The sequence below is a fragment of the Arachis ipaensis genome, chromosome B01 (assembly GCF_000816755.2).
Source record: "Arachis ipaensis cultivar K30076 chromosome B01, Araip1.1, whole genome shotgun sequence".
In the NCBI taxonomy this organism is placed as follows: Eukaryota; Viridiplantae; Streptophyta; class Magnoliopsida; order Fabales; family Fabaceae; genus Arachis; species Arachis ipaensis.
Genome location: NC_029785.2, coordinates 131,798,519 through 131,817,570, shown reverse-complemented (window position 1 = coordinate 131,817,570; position 19,052 = coordinate 131,798,519).

Here is a 19,052-nt window from a genome sequence, read left to right as displayed (position 1 = left end):
ACACAAGGCCTCACGGTTTTGCCTTTGACGATAGGGATGATAGCCTAAGCCTCCCACACTCACTCGTCAAAACGCGTCATGCTAGGGAGAGGTATCCACACCCTTATAAGGCATGCTTCGTTCCCCTCTCCAACCGATGTGGGCCTTACAAGCTTTCTAGAAATGAAAGGGGTTTCTGATTGATGAGTCAGAGATTTTATAACAGCACATCATGTAGAAATTCGAGGATTTGAGAATAAGAAAGTAAGTTTAGAGGTTATGCTTAGAGTTGAGCTGTGATTAGTGGTAATTGGCTTGGCAGAGAGAGAGAGGATAGTGATGGAGTATCATTAAGGTGTGGTGATGATCTTTGATTGATTATAGTGATGTGGGACGATGGCTGTGATTAACGACGATGGTAATATTATTGATGACATGATTTGAGATTTAATAGGGTGAGTTGATGAGACGATAAAAGTAAGGAACGAGACTATTAGTCGGCGTTGGACAAATGACCGAGAACCTCGAATATAGAGAAATCAGAGTGCGGCAACGGAAGCGCGCAGAATAAAAGGACCTTGGGACTGTTATGCGTTGGATATAGAGGCAGACTACGCTCGCGTACTCGCAAGTGATGGATGGAATTTTCGAGGGCGAAAATTTCTGTTAGGGGGGTAGAATGTAATACCCGGTCTAACCAAAATTAATTAAATAATAAGTTAAATAAGAGCGAATATGGTTGGAAGATTTGGCAATTAGAATTTTATAATTCAAATATGATATTTGGATTCAGTGAATTTTTCCGAGTCGGAAAACATAGTTTTCTGCGTAAAAGCGCGCAGTGGAATTTTGACCGGCAGTACCGGCTGAGATCTGTCTGGTACTACAGCTGAGGAAATTGATTATGGGTAAATAATATTAATAAATGAGGAACTATAATTAGGGAAGGTAGAAATATTTAAAGTGCAATTTAGAGCGCTAATCTTAAAGGTTTTGGCCCAAAATTGGGCCAATGGGCAAAAATAAGTGAACCGGGCCTAAGTGGGCCCAAGACCCAACATATATAAACAATTCGAGATGTCCATGCCGTTCGAAGGACGGGTGAAAAACGATTTAAAATGAGAGAGTTATGTCCGTCGGAAGATTGGGGGTTGAATCTGTAAATTCTGCAGCTTTTAACTTAGAAAATTTTTAGCATAACGACCCTACGCGCGTAGGCGCACCTGGCGCGTGCGCGCCGTTCTTCCAGAAAGCACCATCCACGCGTGCGCATGGTGTGCGCGGGCGCGTCGATGCGCTGTACCAAATGCCCAGCTATTTTCCAGAGAGTTGTGCCAGGGTCGTGCCAGTTTTGTGCCTGGGCGCAAGAGCACCCACGCGTAAGCGTGGCTGATGCTTGCGCGCCGTTTGGATATTTTTCAACCCGCGCGTTCGCGCGTATGACGCTTGCGCGTCGATGAGTTTTTGGCCATCCACGCGTGCGCGTGGAGTGCGCGTACGCGTGGCCCTGTTTTCATGCCAAAGTTGATTTTTGAGTTTTTGAAGCCAAACCTCATACTTTTAAGCCTCCGATCTCACCCCTTATGTATTAAATCATTATGGTATGCCTAGCAATGAGGAAGGAGCTAGGGGATGTGGTAACTTGCGAGTGAAGCAAGGGAAAAGGTTATGATCAATGATGATCAGATATGATTATATGAGATATGGAGGATGGCGGTGGAAGTACCGTGTATGCCATGAGCCGAAGGGCTATAATTATTGATAAATGGTTGGTTCTTGATTGGACCATGAGCCGGATGGCTGAGTTATTGCCGGATACGGCGGAGCCATGTTGATAAATTGGCTAGTTCTGGATTGAACTGTGAGCCGGATGGCTGAGTTATTGCCGAGTTACGGCAAAGCCATTATGGATTATGGCTGAGTCTAAAGGCATATATGATAAATGAACGAATATGATAAATGAATAATGATGAAAAATGTTGAATGTAAGCATGCTTGTGTTTTCTCTCTGGTTGTAAGGGTGACAGGGCACCGATACCCTCTAATGGCGACAGGGCGCAGATACCCTCTAATGGCGACAGGGCGCAGATACCCTCTAATAGCGACAGGGCGCAGATACCCTCTAATGGCGACAGGGCGCAGATACCCTCTAATGGCGACAGGGCGCAGATACCCTCTAATGGTGACAGGGCACATATTCCCTCTAATGATATTGATACGCAACAGAGAGACTGTGCCCGGGTTAGCTACCGGACATGTCGGGGTGTGGATACCTCTCCCTAGGATGACGCGTTTTGACGAGTGAGTGTGGGAGGCTTAGGCTATCATCCCTATCGTCAAAGGCAAAACCGTGAGGCCTTGTGTGCCAAAGCGGACAATATTGTGCTAGCGGGTGGTCTGGGCCGTTACACTTATAAGGCATGCTTCGCTCCCCTCTCCAACCGATGTGGGCCTTACACATCCACCATGTGGATCTTTTAGATATTTTATGGTCCTGATAGACACATCTTTGAGATGGTCACATGTGTGCTTATTGTCTTCTCACAACCTGGCGTTTGCGAGATTACTTGCTCAAATTATTCGATTAAAAGCACAATTTCCAGAAAATCCAATCAAAGCAATTCGTCTTGATAATGCTGGTGAATTTACTTCCCAAACATTTGATGCTTATTGTATGGCTAATGGAATAAATGTTGAACATCCAGTAGCTTATGTTCACACACAAAATGGGTTAACAGAATCACTTATTAAATACCTCCAATTGATTGATAGACCCTTACTTATGAGAACAAACCTCCCAACTTTGGTTTAGGGCATACTATTTTACATGCCGCAGCACTTATTCGTTTGAGGCCAACGAGTTACTATAAGTTCTCTCCTATGCAATTAGCTTTTGGCCAGCAGCCAAATGTTTCCCATTTAAGAATTTTTGAGTGTGCGATATATGTTCCCATTGCACCACCTAATTGCACCAAAATGGGACCCCAAAGAAAATTGGGGATATATGTTGGATATGATTCTCCCTCTATAGTGAGGTATCTTGAGATACAAACTGGAGATGTATTTAAAGCCCGGTTTGCGGATTGTCATTTTGATGAATCAAAATTTCCAACATTAGGGGAAAAAAATAAGCTTCCTGAAAAGGAACTTAATTGGAATGCATCATCGTTGATGCATTTAGATCCTTGATCAGGGCAATGTGAACTAGAAGTTCAAAAGATTATACATTTGCAAAGAATAGCAAATGAATTGCCTGATGCATTTTCCGATACAAAGAGGATAACCAAATCTTATATACCAGCAGAAAATGCCCAAATTCGAATTGATGTCCCAGTTGGACAAATTGCCACCGAAGCAAATACACGTCAGAAGCGTGGCAGGCCTGTCGGTTCCAAAGACAAAAATCCTCGTAAAAGAAAAGAGGTAAATACGATTCATGTTGAAAAAGGTATAGTAGAGACACCTACAGTTGTCCAAAATTCTGATATAGTTTTAACGCCTGAAGACGTTCAGGTACCTGAAAATTGTGAAAATGACGAGATCTCGATAAATTATGTCTTTACAGGAGAGAAATAGGACCTAAATAAGACAATTGTTAATGAAATATTTGCATATAATGTGGCATTAAATATCATGCATGAAAGTAAGGATCTTGAGCCAAGATCAGTAGAAGAATATCGACAAAGAAATGATTGGCCAAAATGGGAAGCAGCCATGAAGGCTGAATTAGACTCACTTGCAAAACATGAAGTCTTTGAACCTTGATGCACCACTATTTCGTGGTACATCTTGTGCTTAATTGAGTGGATTTTATCCACTATTCTCACACTTATTCATGTAAATTGCATATTTTACATTTTCCTTCCTGATTTTGTGCTATGATTGAAAACATGTTTCTTTGGTCTTAATTTAGCTAATTTTAATCCTCTCTTATTACCATTCGATGCCGTGATATGTGTGTTAAGTGTTTTCAGGATTTATAGGACAGGAATGGCTTAGAGGATGGAAAGAAAGCATGCAAAAGTGGAAGGAATACAAGAAGCTGAAGGAACTGAAAAGCTGTCAACCCTGACCTCTTCGCACTCAAATCGTCATAACTTGAGCTACAGAGGTCCAAATGAGGCGGTTCCAGTTGTGTTAGAAAGCTAACATCTGGGGCTTCGAAATGATATATAATTTATCATAGTTTCCCAAAAGATAGGTGACCCGCATGCGTACATCACACGCACTCATCGCATCTGCGAAAATCAATGTTTCTGAATTCGTCCCCAGCGATTTCTGGACTGTTTCTGACCCAGTTTTCGGCTCAGAAGACACATATTAGAGGCTATAAAGTGGAAGAATCCATTCGTTTATGGAGAGAACTTCTCATTATTCAGAACTTTAGGTTTTAGATGTAGTTTTCTAGAGAGAGACGCTCTCTCCTCTCTCTTAGATTTTAGGATTAGGATTTCTTCTTCTTCTAAATTCCAGGTTCAATGTTCCTTTAAATTATTAATGCAAAGAGTACTTTTTCATTTAATTTTATTGTTTATTTAATTGCTTCCAATTTTATTTCAATTATCATGTCTCTTTTCTACTCCAAACTCCCAACAACGAAGATGGTATCCATGTTGATAGAGTAGACTCCCAACTTGACATGGGGGTTGAGTAAAAGGAGGCACTTGAGTTGGAACGCTCAAGTGATTAGTTAAATTGGAAGTTGTTGGCTAATTCTCTATTTACTAACGCTAATCCTTCCCAAGGGAGAGGATTAGGATTTGCGAATAAGAGTTAGCTCAATCACTTGACTTTCCTTTATTTAGTAAGGGTTAACTAAGTGAAAATAACAACCTCCTGATACTACACTTGAGAAAATCCAACAAAGATAGAACTTCCAATTAATCATTCTTCCAGTCAAGGCTTTTTATTTTAATTACATAAAACCTTTTATTAATTTCATTGCTTTAATTTATAATTATTTATTTTCCCATTCCTCATTCCAAAAATTTCTCAGAAAATTTATAACCAATAATAACTACACCTCCCTGCAATTCCTTGAGAGACGACCCGAGGTTTAAATACTTTGGTTATTACTTTTTAGGAGTTTTGTTACTTGTGACAACCAAACTTTTGTACGAAAGGATTCTTTGCTGGTTTAGAAACTATACTTGCAACGAGAATTTATTTGTGAATTTCTTTACCGACAGAAAATCCGTTCGTCAAAATGGCGTTGTTGCCGGGGAGGTTTATAAACCACTATTTTATGATTCATCTTGTGCTCAATTGAGTGATTTTTGTCAAATCTTTGCTCACTTCTTTATATAATTTGCATGGTTTTACAATTCCTTCCTTATTCTGTGATATATGTGAAAACATGTTTCCTAGACCTTAAAACTGTTAATTTTAATTATCCTTTATTGTCATTCGATACCGTGATTTGTGTGTTAAGTATTTTCAGGCTTTATAGGGCAAGAATGGCTTAGAGGACAGAATGGAAACATGCAAAAGTGGAAAGAACGCACAAAAATGAAGTTTTGAAGGAAATGGCAGCGACGCGCACGCATGGACGACGCAGACGCGTGCCTAGCGCAGAGCACGAGTGACGCGTACGCGTGACAAGAAAAGTCTCCAAACAACGCGCACGCGTGACCTACGCGTATGGGTGACAGACGTCACATGCAAAAAGTTACAGAATTCGCCCCCAGCGATTTCTGGGCTCCTTTTCGACCCAAATCCAAGCCCGAGAACACAGAATAGAGGTTGGAGAATGAGGGAATCAATGATTCATCAATCATTCATTCATTATTTTACAATTGGAGGTTTTAGATGTAGTTTCTAGAGAGAGAGGTTCTCTCCTCTCTCTAGGTTTTAGGAATTAGGATTTCTCTTAGTTTATGATTTATTCCTTCTCAATTCTAGGTTCAATGTTCCTTTAATTTAGTTTCTCTTCTACTCTTATTTATTCAAGTACTCTAGTTTATCTAATTTGGTTTATGAATTCTCATGTTTAATTGGATTTTCTATTTAATACAAATTGAGGTATTTCAGATTTATGATTGCTTTCTTCAATTCATGTTATTGATGCTTGTAATTTAATTTAGAATTTTCCCTTAATTTGGTTGAGTAATTGGTGGCACTTGAGTTATCAAACTCCTTGTTGATTGAAAATTGGAATTTGCTGATTTATTTGGACCCCTCTAAAGCTAGTCTTTCAATAGGAGTTGACTAGGACTTGAGGAATCCCATTAATTGGTCCACTTGACTTTCCTTTATTTAGTAAGGGTTAACTAAGTGGGAGCAATAAACAATTCTCATCACAATTGATAAGGATAACTAGGATGGGATTTCCAGTTCTTATACCTTGTAATGGTTTTCATGATAATTAATTTATTTTCTTGCCAATTTATTTTCTTGTTCCCTATTTCAAAAATCCAAAAAGATACTTTTCCATAACCAATAATAAATCATACTTCCCTGCAATTTCTTGAGAGATGACCCTAGGTTTAAATACTTCGGTTATAAATTTTATTGGGTTTGCTTTAGTGACAACCAAAACTTTTGTACGAAAGGATTCTCTGTTGGCTTAGAAACTATACTTACAACGTGATTATTTTTATGAAATTCTTTGCTAGCAAAAGTCCGTTTGTCAAAATGGCGCCGTTGCTGCCACCGACACCGCTCTCCTTCCCCCTCCTTCTTTCTTCTCCACTTCCCCTTCTTCCCCTTCTCAACCCCGCTGCCACCGTCGACGACCCCTGCCGCCATCGTCACCCCTTCCCTCTCTCCCCTACCCCTCCTTCCTTCTTCCCTTCTTCCCCGTCTCAACTCCGACAGCCCCGCGCCTCACCACGCACGGCCATTACCACAGCACCGCCGTTTGGCCACCACCAGCGCCGCTGTACACCCCCCTCTCCTCTTCATTTCTATTTCTATCACTGCACCCCCCAGGTTTCACTGCACTCCAATTTCTTTTTCGATTCAAGTTAGTCAGTTTGCATATTTCAATTCTGTTCAATTTAGGCTAGTTAGATATGCATGTTTGTAGTAGATTCTAAGTGGTTAGGTAGCTAGGATGTGGTTAAAGGATTCTAGGTCTGATAATTACTCCGTACCTGCTGTTTGAATTTTCTGCTTTTCACTTTTGGTTGGCTGTTGTTGTTGCTGTTTCACTATTTCATGGTTGTTTGATAATGTTCTGCTTCATACCATCAATTCATATAAGCTGCATTCATTCCTTGCTCAATGCCATTTTACTTGCTAGTTTGATATATATTGCTCTCCGACTCATATCAACTGCTAATTCTGTTTGACAATTGCTGCTACTTGCATTATTATGCTGTTTGATTTTCTGGGAACGTTCCTTTTACTGCCGGAATGCTGCCCAATTTTTCTCAGAAACGGTTTTACTTAATTGCCATTCATGACTTGCCTTTGGTACTTTTCCGTTGTGCTTTAATTGGTTTAAACCAAAGTCACCTCATGACATGCTGGGCTAGCATTCACTATCTCTTTTGATTCCCTTCCAACTCCAATTGCATTATTGATGATTCTTAATCCTTTTCATGCTTCTTTTATTTTCATGTTTATCATCAATAATCTCCAGTATCTGCTTGAATGTGAGTTACTTGTTCTTCAAGTTTGTGCATTTCTGTTAGATAGGAACTACAGTACCATGCCACTAACTTTAACTTCTTCTTTTTAACTATTGACTTCATTGACTTTCTAACTTCTCTCTTAGTTTACACTAACCCCTTTTAACCCCTTTCAAGGCATGTTTATTGTTGTTTCCTGACAAACAAGCATTCTGCATTTCATTTAATAGTTTTTGAACTATGATTCCTACTTGAATTCTTTGAGTTTTACCTTGCATTTGGTCCAACATTCTATATAATTCTGACTCGCTTCATGCATTGGCTTTTATTCCTCTTTTGCACCTCTACTACTTAAATTGCTTGCCTACTATTTGCCTTCCTATTTTTCTGTTTTGGTTTCATAAATCATATCCTGGAAACTCTGTTTTTCAGGATGTCTGATCCAAAGGGAAAAGAAAAGACTAAGGCCACCACAGGTAAAATAAAAAGAGGAGAATCATCTACCGCTATGTTAGATATTCTGCATGATGATTCCTGGCGTGAGAAGAACTTCACTCCACAGGAAAAAGCAAATCAATTAGTGCCTGCAACTGATCCGATCAAGTTCGCAAATCATTATTGTGAACTGAAATATGAAGTCTTTGGGACTAAAAGGCACCTATATTTGGAAAAGACCCTCAGAATTCCAGCTGAATTACAATGGTACACCACTGAGCAGATCAAACAAAGAGGCTGGTTCTTTCTGGAAAGGAATTTGACTGAGGTTAATGCATCCTGGGTCCGGGAATTCTACTGCAACTATTATAAGATGACCCTGGATGCAGTCCAACTCAGAGGAACACATATTTTAGTCACTGAGGAGGCAATTGAAGATATCCTCTAGTTTCAGCCTAAATCAGATAAGCCAGATGGTTATCCGCAGGCTGAGGAGTCCATGAGGTTTATGAGCTTTGACTGGGAGGCAGTGAAGCACACCATAGCCATCGATCCTACTGTTCCCTGGGTTATGGGTAAGTCAACAGTAAATCCAAAGGGCATCAAAGTTATTTATCTTAATGATGAGGCTCGGCTATGGCAGCAAATTCTGAGCAACTATGTTATGCCGAGCACTCACGAGACTAAGGTGCCAGCTGCCATGATTACTCTCATCTGGTGCGTTATGGAAGGCAAGGACCTGTACCTTCCCCGATTTATCCGGCACTACATGGCCAGGGTTCATGTCCGCGGCACTCTACCTTTTCCTTATCTGATTACCCAGTTAGGCCGCCGACTGCAGGAAGATCATCCCACACGGTAGGAGGTTCGAGGCTCTGGGCCACAGACCGCCTTCTCTCACTGCCTCCGCTGACACTGCCACATCTTCTGCTACCCCTTCAGCCCCTGCTGCACCACCCACACCCACAGCACCCTCACCTGCTTCCCAGCCCATCTACCACATTGTGTACCGCCTATTTGAGCGCCTGGTTCGGATGGAGCATCGCAGTAAGCGACGCTATGATCATTTGAAGCTGATGATCCGATCGGGACACATTGACATCCCCTCCGAGCCTGACACACCATCGGAGCCATCTGAGGAGGAGGCAGATGAGCATGAGGAGGATGCACGAGCAGAGGATGAGCAGGCAGGATCCCAGCAGGCAGAGCACCAGCAGGCAGTGCCCCAGCATGAGGAGCCTCAGCAGACACAGCCAGCAGATCCACAGGCACCTATCTAGGCAGAGCCTCATGCACCTTCACAGCCAGAGCCCTTAGAGACAGCACCAGCACACCCATCTGGAGGCGACGACCCTTAACACCCAGACTAACTGAGCATCGAGGACGATGCTATCATATAAGTGTGGGGAGGTCGCCATCTCTGGCGTGTTTTATTTTGGTGAACTACTTTCAGACACTTTTTATCCTATTTTTGCTTTATTTTGTATTTTTATTTTATTTTATTTTATTATATCTTATTTTTCCTTTTAGTACTTGCACATTTTCTTTTACTGTATTTCTGTTTACTTTTTTACATTTTGCACTTTGGGCTGTATATATTGTAGATATTTAGCTTGATTTGCACTCTTAGTTTATTAGTTGTGATATAGAAAAATATGGATTATTAAGGTTAGTTTACCCTTTTAGCATATGAGAATTTGGTATTAATTGAAAATAGAGAGTAAGCTAGGAATTTTTAGTTTTTCATAATCACAACAATCCACTTAGCATAGATATATAGTAATAAATGTTGGTAAATTGACGATATTTTTTTTCAAGAAATATATTTATTTTTATAAAAGCCATTCAAAGATTCACATTGATTAGAGTTGAAACTCTTTACTCTTACTTGCATGACATACATAACTGATATATGGTTCTTGAGGCAAAGAACACACAACCCGTGAGTTTTTGAGCTTAATTGCATGGTTACATTATTTAACCATAGTTTTCATTCCTGTGTGTTTCTTCACTATGATTGCAGACTTTACTTTGTTCCATTCTATATGTCCACTATTTAAGTGTATTTACATACTTGCATATGATTGAGGCCATTACTTGTTTTTGCTCACTTATTCCAAATAGCCTACCCTTTTATGTCACCCTTGTTAGCCACCTTGAGCCTTTTAATCTCCAATTATTCTATATTTTACCACATCACTAGCCTTAAGCAGAAAAACAATTAAATATCCCAAACTTGAATCTTTGGTTAGTTTAAGATAGAGATTATGTATCAACTAAGTGTGGGGAACTGTGAGAACATGGGTTGGTAGGAAAAGTGTTAAATCGACACAATACTTGGAATTTGGGTGCATGCTCATGTGAGACTTAAATAATTAAAATACTATGTGCATTGATATTTTATGTTTATGTTACCAAAAAAATTTTATTCCTATAATTAAATAAATAAGCTTAGGGGACAAAATTACCCCAATAATGAGTTTAGTAAAAAGATCAATGCACATGTGATGAGATTGGAAATAATGTGGTACATGAGTATGTGATACAAAAGTGGGAAAATTGGGTAGCTAGGCATAATTTTAGAATTGTATAAAGTATGTATATGTTAGGTGAGATCTTAGACTAATCAAGGATTCAATTTATAGCTCACTTAGCCTTATATATACCTTCACCTTTACCTTAGCCCCATTACAACCTTGAAAAGACCTCATGATGTTTCCATGTATACATTAAATATTTGTTGATTAGTTAGATGAAGAACAAAATTTTAGAAAGCATGACTAGAGAAGAGTAGAGTGATTAACCCCAAACACTGAGTGATTAGAGTGTATATACAAATCCAGTGCGGGTTCAATAGCTCATTTCCATATATCCATGTTTAATCACTGATTGTCTTTCAAGTTTGTGAACTCTTTTGATTAACTCAACTCAACTGTGAATGTGTTTTAACATGATTTAGCCTTTGGCTGCGCATATATGTTTTCTTGAAAAATTTGACTCAATTTAACTACATGCAAGCTTTATATATCTAGGTGGGTAGTAATTAGAATTGCATGATTCATATAGGTAACTTGCATTTAGATAGATTGCATTTCATAGATTCCACCATTCTACATTCACTCTTTTTCAGTTTCTCTTGAATTTAGCATGAGACCTGCTAATTTTGGGTGCCTAATTTTGGTTTAAATAATTTCTGGGTTGCTTTTCTTCTTTTCCTCTTCTTTCAGGATGGCCACCAAAGAAGGGAAAGGAAAAGCTTCTAAATGGGGAGACAAATAAGTCCATTTGCACAATCCTTGGAGAAAAGCGTCAGTTGGAGCCACCCATCCACTTGTACATCTTAGCATGCACCGAGGACGGTGCAATCTTTAAGTGTGGGAAGGTCGATACCGACTTCCATGGGTTAGTTATTTTCTTCTCAACACCAATGTTTTATTTTCTGTGTTAGTTCATTGTTGCATTTGCATGTTTGATTGCATGTTTGTTTGATTTTGTGCATTTAGCTACTACTTGGTTGAAGTAATATTTTCTTTTTCAAGATCCTATTTTATAGCATTTCACTAATTTAAATTAAAACATTTTTGTTAAACTTGCTTGAAGATTGTAATTTGGAACATGAATTATAGCTAAGAACACACAACCTGTGAGATTTGAGCCTAATTACATGGTTACATTATTTAGCCATAATATTTTATTCCTGTGTGTTTCTTCACTATGATTGCAGACTTTACTTTGTTCCATTCTATATGTCCACTATTTAGTGTATTTACATGCTTGCATATGATTGAAGCCATTATTTGATTTTTGCTCACTTATCCCAAATAGCTTACCCTTTTAATCACCTTTGTTTGCCACCTTGAGCCTTTTAATCCCCATTTGTTCTATATTTTACCATATCACTAGTTTTAAGCAGAAAAATAATTAATTACCCCAAGTGAATCTTTGGTTAGCTTAAGTTAGAGATTGTGTGTCAATTAAGTGTGGGGAACTGTGAGAACTTGGGTTGATGAAAGTGTACAGTATTTCATTGACAAAATATGGGGAATTTGGGTACCTACTCATGTGAGACCAGAAAAAAAATTAAAAATTCATGTGCATTAATATGTTATGTTTACGTTTATATTTTTCATCAAAAAATAAAATAAAAAAAAGAAAAAAGAAAAAAAAGAGAAAAAGAAAAAGAGAAAAAAAAATTATATATGATAAAAATTAAAAGAAAAGTTGTTACATGAGTATGTAATGCAAAAGTGGGAATTTTGGGTAGCTAGGCATGATTTTAGAATTACATAGAGTGTATGTGTGTTAGGTAAGAGCTTAGGTTAGTCAAAGATTCATATTGTAGCTCACTTGGTCATACATATATCCTCACCCTTACCTTAGCCTCATTACAACCCTGAAAAGACCTCATGATATTTGCATTGGTATACTAAATATTTGTTGATTGGTTAGATGAAGAACAAAGTTTTGGAAAGCATGACTAGAGAAGAGTAGAGTGATTACCCTATACACTTGAGTGATTAGAGTGCATATACACTATCAGTGAGGGTTCAATGCTTGATTCTATGTTTCCTGTTTTCATGAGCTATCTTCTTACAAGTTTATTTGTCTCTTATTGTGTGTTTTAAATTAGTAAAATCCAGTTTATGTTTGTCTTGGAGAATTTGTTTACTTTTAACCAAGTAGGTAGACGTATTTTTGCATTTAGTTTCATTCATATAGATAGGTTGCATTTCATAAGTTTTACCATTCCTCTTCACTCCGTTATAGCTTCTCTTGAGCTTAGCATGAGGACATGCTAATGTTTAAGTGTGGAGAGATTTGATGCACCACTATTTTGTGGTACATCTTGTGCTTAATTGAGTGGATTTTATCCACTATTCTCACACTTATTCATGTAAATTGCATGTTTTACATTTTCCTTCCTGATTTTGTGCTATGATTGAAAACATGTTTCTTTGGTCTTAATTTAGCTAATTTTAATCCTCTCTTATTACCATTCGATGCCGTGATATGTGTGCTAAGTGTTTTCAGGGTTTATAGGGCAGGAATGGCTTAGAGGATGGAAAGGAAGCATGCAAAAGTGGAAGGAATACAAGAAGCTTAAGGAACTGAAAAGTTGTTAGCCCTGGCCTCTTTGCACTCAAATGGTCATAACTTGAGCTACAGAGGTCCAAATGAGGCGGTTCTAGTTGCATTGGAAAGCTAACATCTGGGGCTTCAAAATGATATATAATTTGCCATAGTTTCCCCGAAGATAGGTGACACGAACGCGTGCATCACACGCACGTGTCGCATCTGCGAAAATCAACGTTTCTAAATTCGTCCCCAGCGATTTCTGGGCTGTTTCTGACCCAGTTTTCGGCCCAGAAGACACAGATTAGAGACTATAAAGTAGGAGAATCCATTCATTCATGGAGAGAAGTTCTCATTATTCACAATTTTAGGTTTTAGATGTAGTTTTCTAGAGAGAGAGGCTCTCTCCTCTCTCTTAGGTTTTAGGATTAGAATTTCTTCTTCATCTCAATTCCAGGTTCAATGTTCCTTTAAATTATTAATGCAAAGAGTACTTTTTCATTTAATTTTGTTGTTTATTTAATTGCTTCCAATTTTATTTCAATTATCATATCTCTTTTCTACTCTAAACTCCCAACAACGAAGATGGTATCCATGTTGATAGAGTAGACTCCCAACTTGACATGGGGGTTGATTAAAAGGAGACACTTGAGTTGGAACGCTCAAGTGATTAGTTAAATTAGAAGTTGTTGGCTAATTCTCTATTTACTAACGCTAATCCTTTCTAAGGGAGAGGATTAGGATTTGCGAATAAGAGTTAGCTCAACCACTTGACTTTCCTTTATTTAGTAAGGGTTAACTAAGTGAAAATAACAACCTCTTGATACTACACTTGAGAAAATCCAACAAGGATAGAACTTCTAATTAATCATTCTTCCAGTCAAGGCTTTTTATTTTAATTACATAAAACCTTTTGTTAATTTTCATTGCTTTAATTTATAATTATTTATTTTCCCATTCCTCATTCCAAAAATTTCTCAGAAAATTTATAACCAATAATAACTACACCTCCCTGCAATTCCTTGAGAGACAACCCGAGGTTTAAATACTCCGGTTATTATTTTTTAGGGGTTTTGTTACTTGTGACAACCAAACTTTTGTACGAAAGGATTCTTTGCTGGTTTAGAAACTATACTTGCAACGAGAATTTATTTAGGAATTTCTTTACCGACAAAAAATCCGTTCGTCAGACCTGTAGTCCGTACACCTGAAGATGTAAAACCTGTTGGATACCGATTGGTATTTGTGAGAAAACGAAATGAGAAAAATGAAGTTGTGCGCTACAAAGCCCGACTTGTGGCACAAGGTTTTTCACAAAGGCCCGGTATAGATTATGAAGAAACGTATTTCCCTGTAGTGGATGCGATAACATTGTGTTATTTGGTCAGTTTATCTGCATATCATAAACCGCATATGTATTTAATGGATGTGGTAACCGCCTACTTATACGGCTCATTAGATCGGGATATCTATACGAAAGTCCCTGAAGGACTAAAGATATCTAAACCATCCAATAAATATTCACATGGGTTATACTCAGTCAAATTGCAAAGATCTTTATATGGTCTAAAGCAATCTGGACAAATGTGGTATAATCCTCTTACTGAGTATCTGGCCAAAAACGGATTCAAGAATGATGATATCTGTCTGTGTATTTTCATAAAGAAATCTGCATCTGGATTCATTATAATTGCGGTGTATGTTGATATCATTGGAACTCCTGAAGAGATTTCAACAATTATAAAAACTCTAATAGAAGAGTTTGAGATGAAAGATATTGGAAAGACTAAATTTTGTCTCGACCTGTAGATTGAGCATACAAAAAATGGGATCTTTATTCATCGCATCTGGATACATTATAATTGCTGTGTACGTTGATATCATTGGAACTCCTGAAGAGATTTCAACAATTATAAAAACTCTAATAGAAGAGTTTGAGATGAAAGATCTTGGAAAGACTAAATTTTGTCTCGATCTGCAGATGGAGCATACAAAAAATAGGATCTTTATTCATCAAACAACATACACAAAAAAGATCTTGAAAAGATTTTATACGGATAAGTCGCATCCATTGAGTACTCCAATGATTGTAAGATCTTTAGATGTGGAAAAGGATCAATTCCGTCCTAAAGAAGAAAATGAAGATATCCTTGATCCTGAAGTACTATATCTTAGTGCCATTGGAGCGCTAATGTATCTTGATAATAATACACGATCTGATATATCATTTGCTGTGAATTTACTAGCAAGATATAGTTCCTCTCCAACTAGAAGATATTGGAGTGGAGTCAAACAAATCTTTCGATATCTTTATGGAACGATTGATATGGGATTGTTTTATCCCTATGGATCCAAGTCACAATTAGTTGGCTATGTAGATCATGGATACTTGTCTGATCCACACAAAGGGAGATCTCAAACAGGATACCTATTCACATATGGTGGTACAGCTATATCATGCAGGTCCACGAAACAGACGATTGCTGCAACATCCTCTAATCATGCCGAAATACTAGTGATACATGAAGTTAGTCGCGAGTGTTTTTGGCTGAGGAGTCTGATCCAATGTATTCTGTCATCATGTGGACTGATTGATCATAAGACAGTTCCAACTGTCCTGTTTGAAGATAATACAACATGCATTTCTAAACTTAAGGGTGGATACATCAAAGGTGATAGAACAAAGCATATTTCTCCCAAATTATTCTTCACTCATGAACTTCAAAATCATGGGACAATTGATGTCCAACAGATTTGTTCAAGTGACAATCTGGCAGATTTATTTATAAAGTCACTCCCAAAATCCTCCTTTAAAAGATTGGTACATAAGATTGGGATGCGACGATTTCGAGACATTAAATAATGTCGACAAGAGGGGGAGACTGTACTCTTTTTTTCTTGGTCAGGTTTTCTCCCATTAGGTTTTTCTTGACAAGGTTTTTAATGAGGCAGTCCCATCACTGAAGGATATTGTACTCTTTTTCCTTCACTAAGGTTTTTTCCACTGGGTTTTTCTTTAGTAAGATTTTAACGAGGCAATAATCCTAAATGGTCATCCAAGGGGGAGTGTTGTGATAAACATGATGATGTGGATGACCGTTCAATACATGAGCGGCTGATTTTTCCTATGAAAGAGTGAAGCTCCCAAGTTAAATTGAGCATTAATGAAGTTTGAAAATTCAAAGCTTCACTCATGTATAAATAGAGGCTTAAGCCTCAGACAATAACATTAATAACAATTCTCTCTCTCTATTTATATTGTCTATATACAAAACTTTTCCTCTTTCTTTCTTTCATACATTACTACATATATTAGTAATATATATATTTAATATATATATGAATCATCTCTTTTATATTGAGATAGTAATTGTGGTGAATATTACTACTAGAGTTATCTAATTATATTTTACATTTTATATTTGTTACCTCTTTCTTATTTATTTATTTAGTTATTTTACAACAGTATGTAGTTTGTCTAATTTTTTTAAAGTTGGATTTATGTTTTTATAATTAAATAAACCACAAAGGCATATTAACATGGGATTGGTAAAAAATTAAAAGTGATTGAGGTGAATTAGTTTTTTTTAGCTTTAATTATTAGCCAAAGAATTTTTTGATCCCAAACACTGCTAACAAGGATAGTTTACCGACAAAAATTTTGACAGCCATTTTAGAGGCAGGATTATTGAAGACCATATTGTCAATAAATTTTGAAAGCATCCGTAATATTTAAAGGTTTTTTATTTTTTTTTTTGTTTAGCTATCAGTAAGTTTTGGCATCACATAAGCGTTATTGGACGCACACAAATAATATTAACAATGCTGCTAATGTCAGTAAATTTTCTTTATTGAAAATTTGGATATAAGTTTACGGCCAATTTATGTATTTAAAATTTTTGGAAAAAAACTTTACCAGATTACAACTTTTTAAAATACCAGACACAATTGTAACTTTTCTATTTATGTATAAACCGCGACACTCTGATGCGGATTAGAGTTTGCACGTAATTCGCTATACCCTATCGCGGTTTACGTTGAAATGGTGCAACTACATAAACGGCTGCATTCGATAGTAGTTTATGAATAGATGGCATTGACGAAGAAACCGCGGCATCTTGTAGCGATTTCTTCGAAGATGGCCTCACAATAAAAACCGCTTGAGGTTGTAGCGGATTTTATTTGAGTACTGTTGAAAGTGAGATAGAGAGAAAAATTAGTGAGAAGGTAGAGAAAAAAGGTTGGATTTAGTTTGAGTTTCTTAGAGTAATCTCTTCAAGTGGAACTTAACCATGGCGGACGAAGAGCGCTTGTGCCGACTCAATGGCGTTGCTCACGTTGTCGGCAGTGTAAGACTCCGAATTTTGAAAAGTTGTTGATAAATTATTTATAATCTATTATATTTAATTAAAATTATATTTTTAGAGATTTTTGTACACAAGTAGAGTAATGACAAATTGTAATTGGAAAGTATTTTAAAAATAGAAATTTTATATTTAATTTGGTTTTTTTATTATTATTTTATCTCTTTAATTATTTTATAAAATTAAACTACTAACCCTATTTTTAATAAAAATACCTAAACTACCCCACACCACCCCAAACCCATAGGCTGCATTTGTTTCTGAGAACAGGACAAGACAATACATCGAGAACAAGACATAATAAAGGACAGAGACACAAAATTTTGTGTTCTTGTATCTTGTTTGGTAATAAATTAGAACAAATTATGAAAATCTAATTTATTCTCATTTTTTTCATTCAAAAAATTGAGACGAAAAATATAATAATAAAAAATATAATTATAAAAAATTAACAAAAATAATTAAAGAAAAATAAAAAATAAGTTGTGTCCCTCGTTAATGTTTTTGTGTCCTTCATGTCAGGATGAACACAAAATACACTAATTTAGTGTCCCTAGACATATTATCTCTATCCATGCCTCTTCTGTCAAACACGATTTTGTATCTCTGTGTCCCTGTCTCAATGTCCTATCTCTATAAACAAACGCAGCCTAACACTACACTCATTTCTCTATGCTCACCCTCACCAATACACACACACAGACACGGTTGTTGAGAGGGAAGAAAGAAAGAAAAGAAGAAGGAATGGGGAGGAAGGAGAGGGAGACCTGGTGGGGGAAGGGAGTGTCGGGGAGGAGGAGACACCACACCACGATGTGCTGCTCAGAACCGCATCCAGCTCGTCGCCGCGCTGTGCTCAATGCCATTGCTACCACTGCCCCGCCAAGAGAGAAGGACGCGCAAGAGAGGAAGACGTGGCCGCCGATCTGCCCAGTCGCCATTCGCGCCCGTCGCCACCGCATCCTCGCCGCGTACCACGCCACCGTCATACATGGGAGAAGCCGAACAGAGAGAGAGTGTGCAAAAAGAGAGGGAACCGGTTCTGCCACCACTGCCACATCCAGCCACCGTTGCTTGCTCCGTCGCCCCTCCTGGAGGTGGGTGGCCGAGCCTCTACCGCAGTCGAGATCCACTGTTGGTAAGGGTTTCGAGTTTGGTTTAGTTTCTTTTGAGATTTTGAAAGCTTTATTGTCGTTGCATGTTAGTTTCCGTTTCCGTTGCTGGAGTCCAGTCGTCGCTGCCGCGCGAGGTGGCTACTGGGGCTATCACCGTACCAATTTAGAGACCACCACTACTTTGTTTCGTATTACAGTGAGTATTTATGTTTCGAAAACCTCCGCATTAGTATCCTGTTACGTGTATTAAAGTCTTTGCGATATTCATGTGTTAGGAATTACTAAGCGAGCTTTGCATGTGGCGATTGAGGTTGTTTCTGCTATTGAGAAAGCAAGTAGAGCTGAGGTTTCGGTTGCCGCTGAGAAAGCAAGTAGGCTGTTTCTTTGACGCGTTGGGTTGTGGTTTCGCACTTTCGCTTAATCGAGGTAGGGTCCTTTTCAGAAAACTATACTTTATAAACTGGAATTATTATATATGGATATTGATGTGAGAAAATGTATCTTTGGTGATT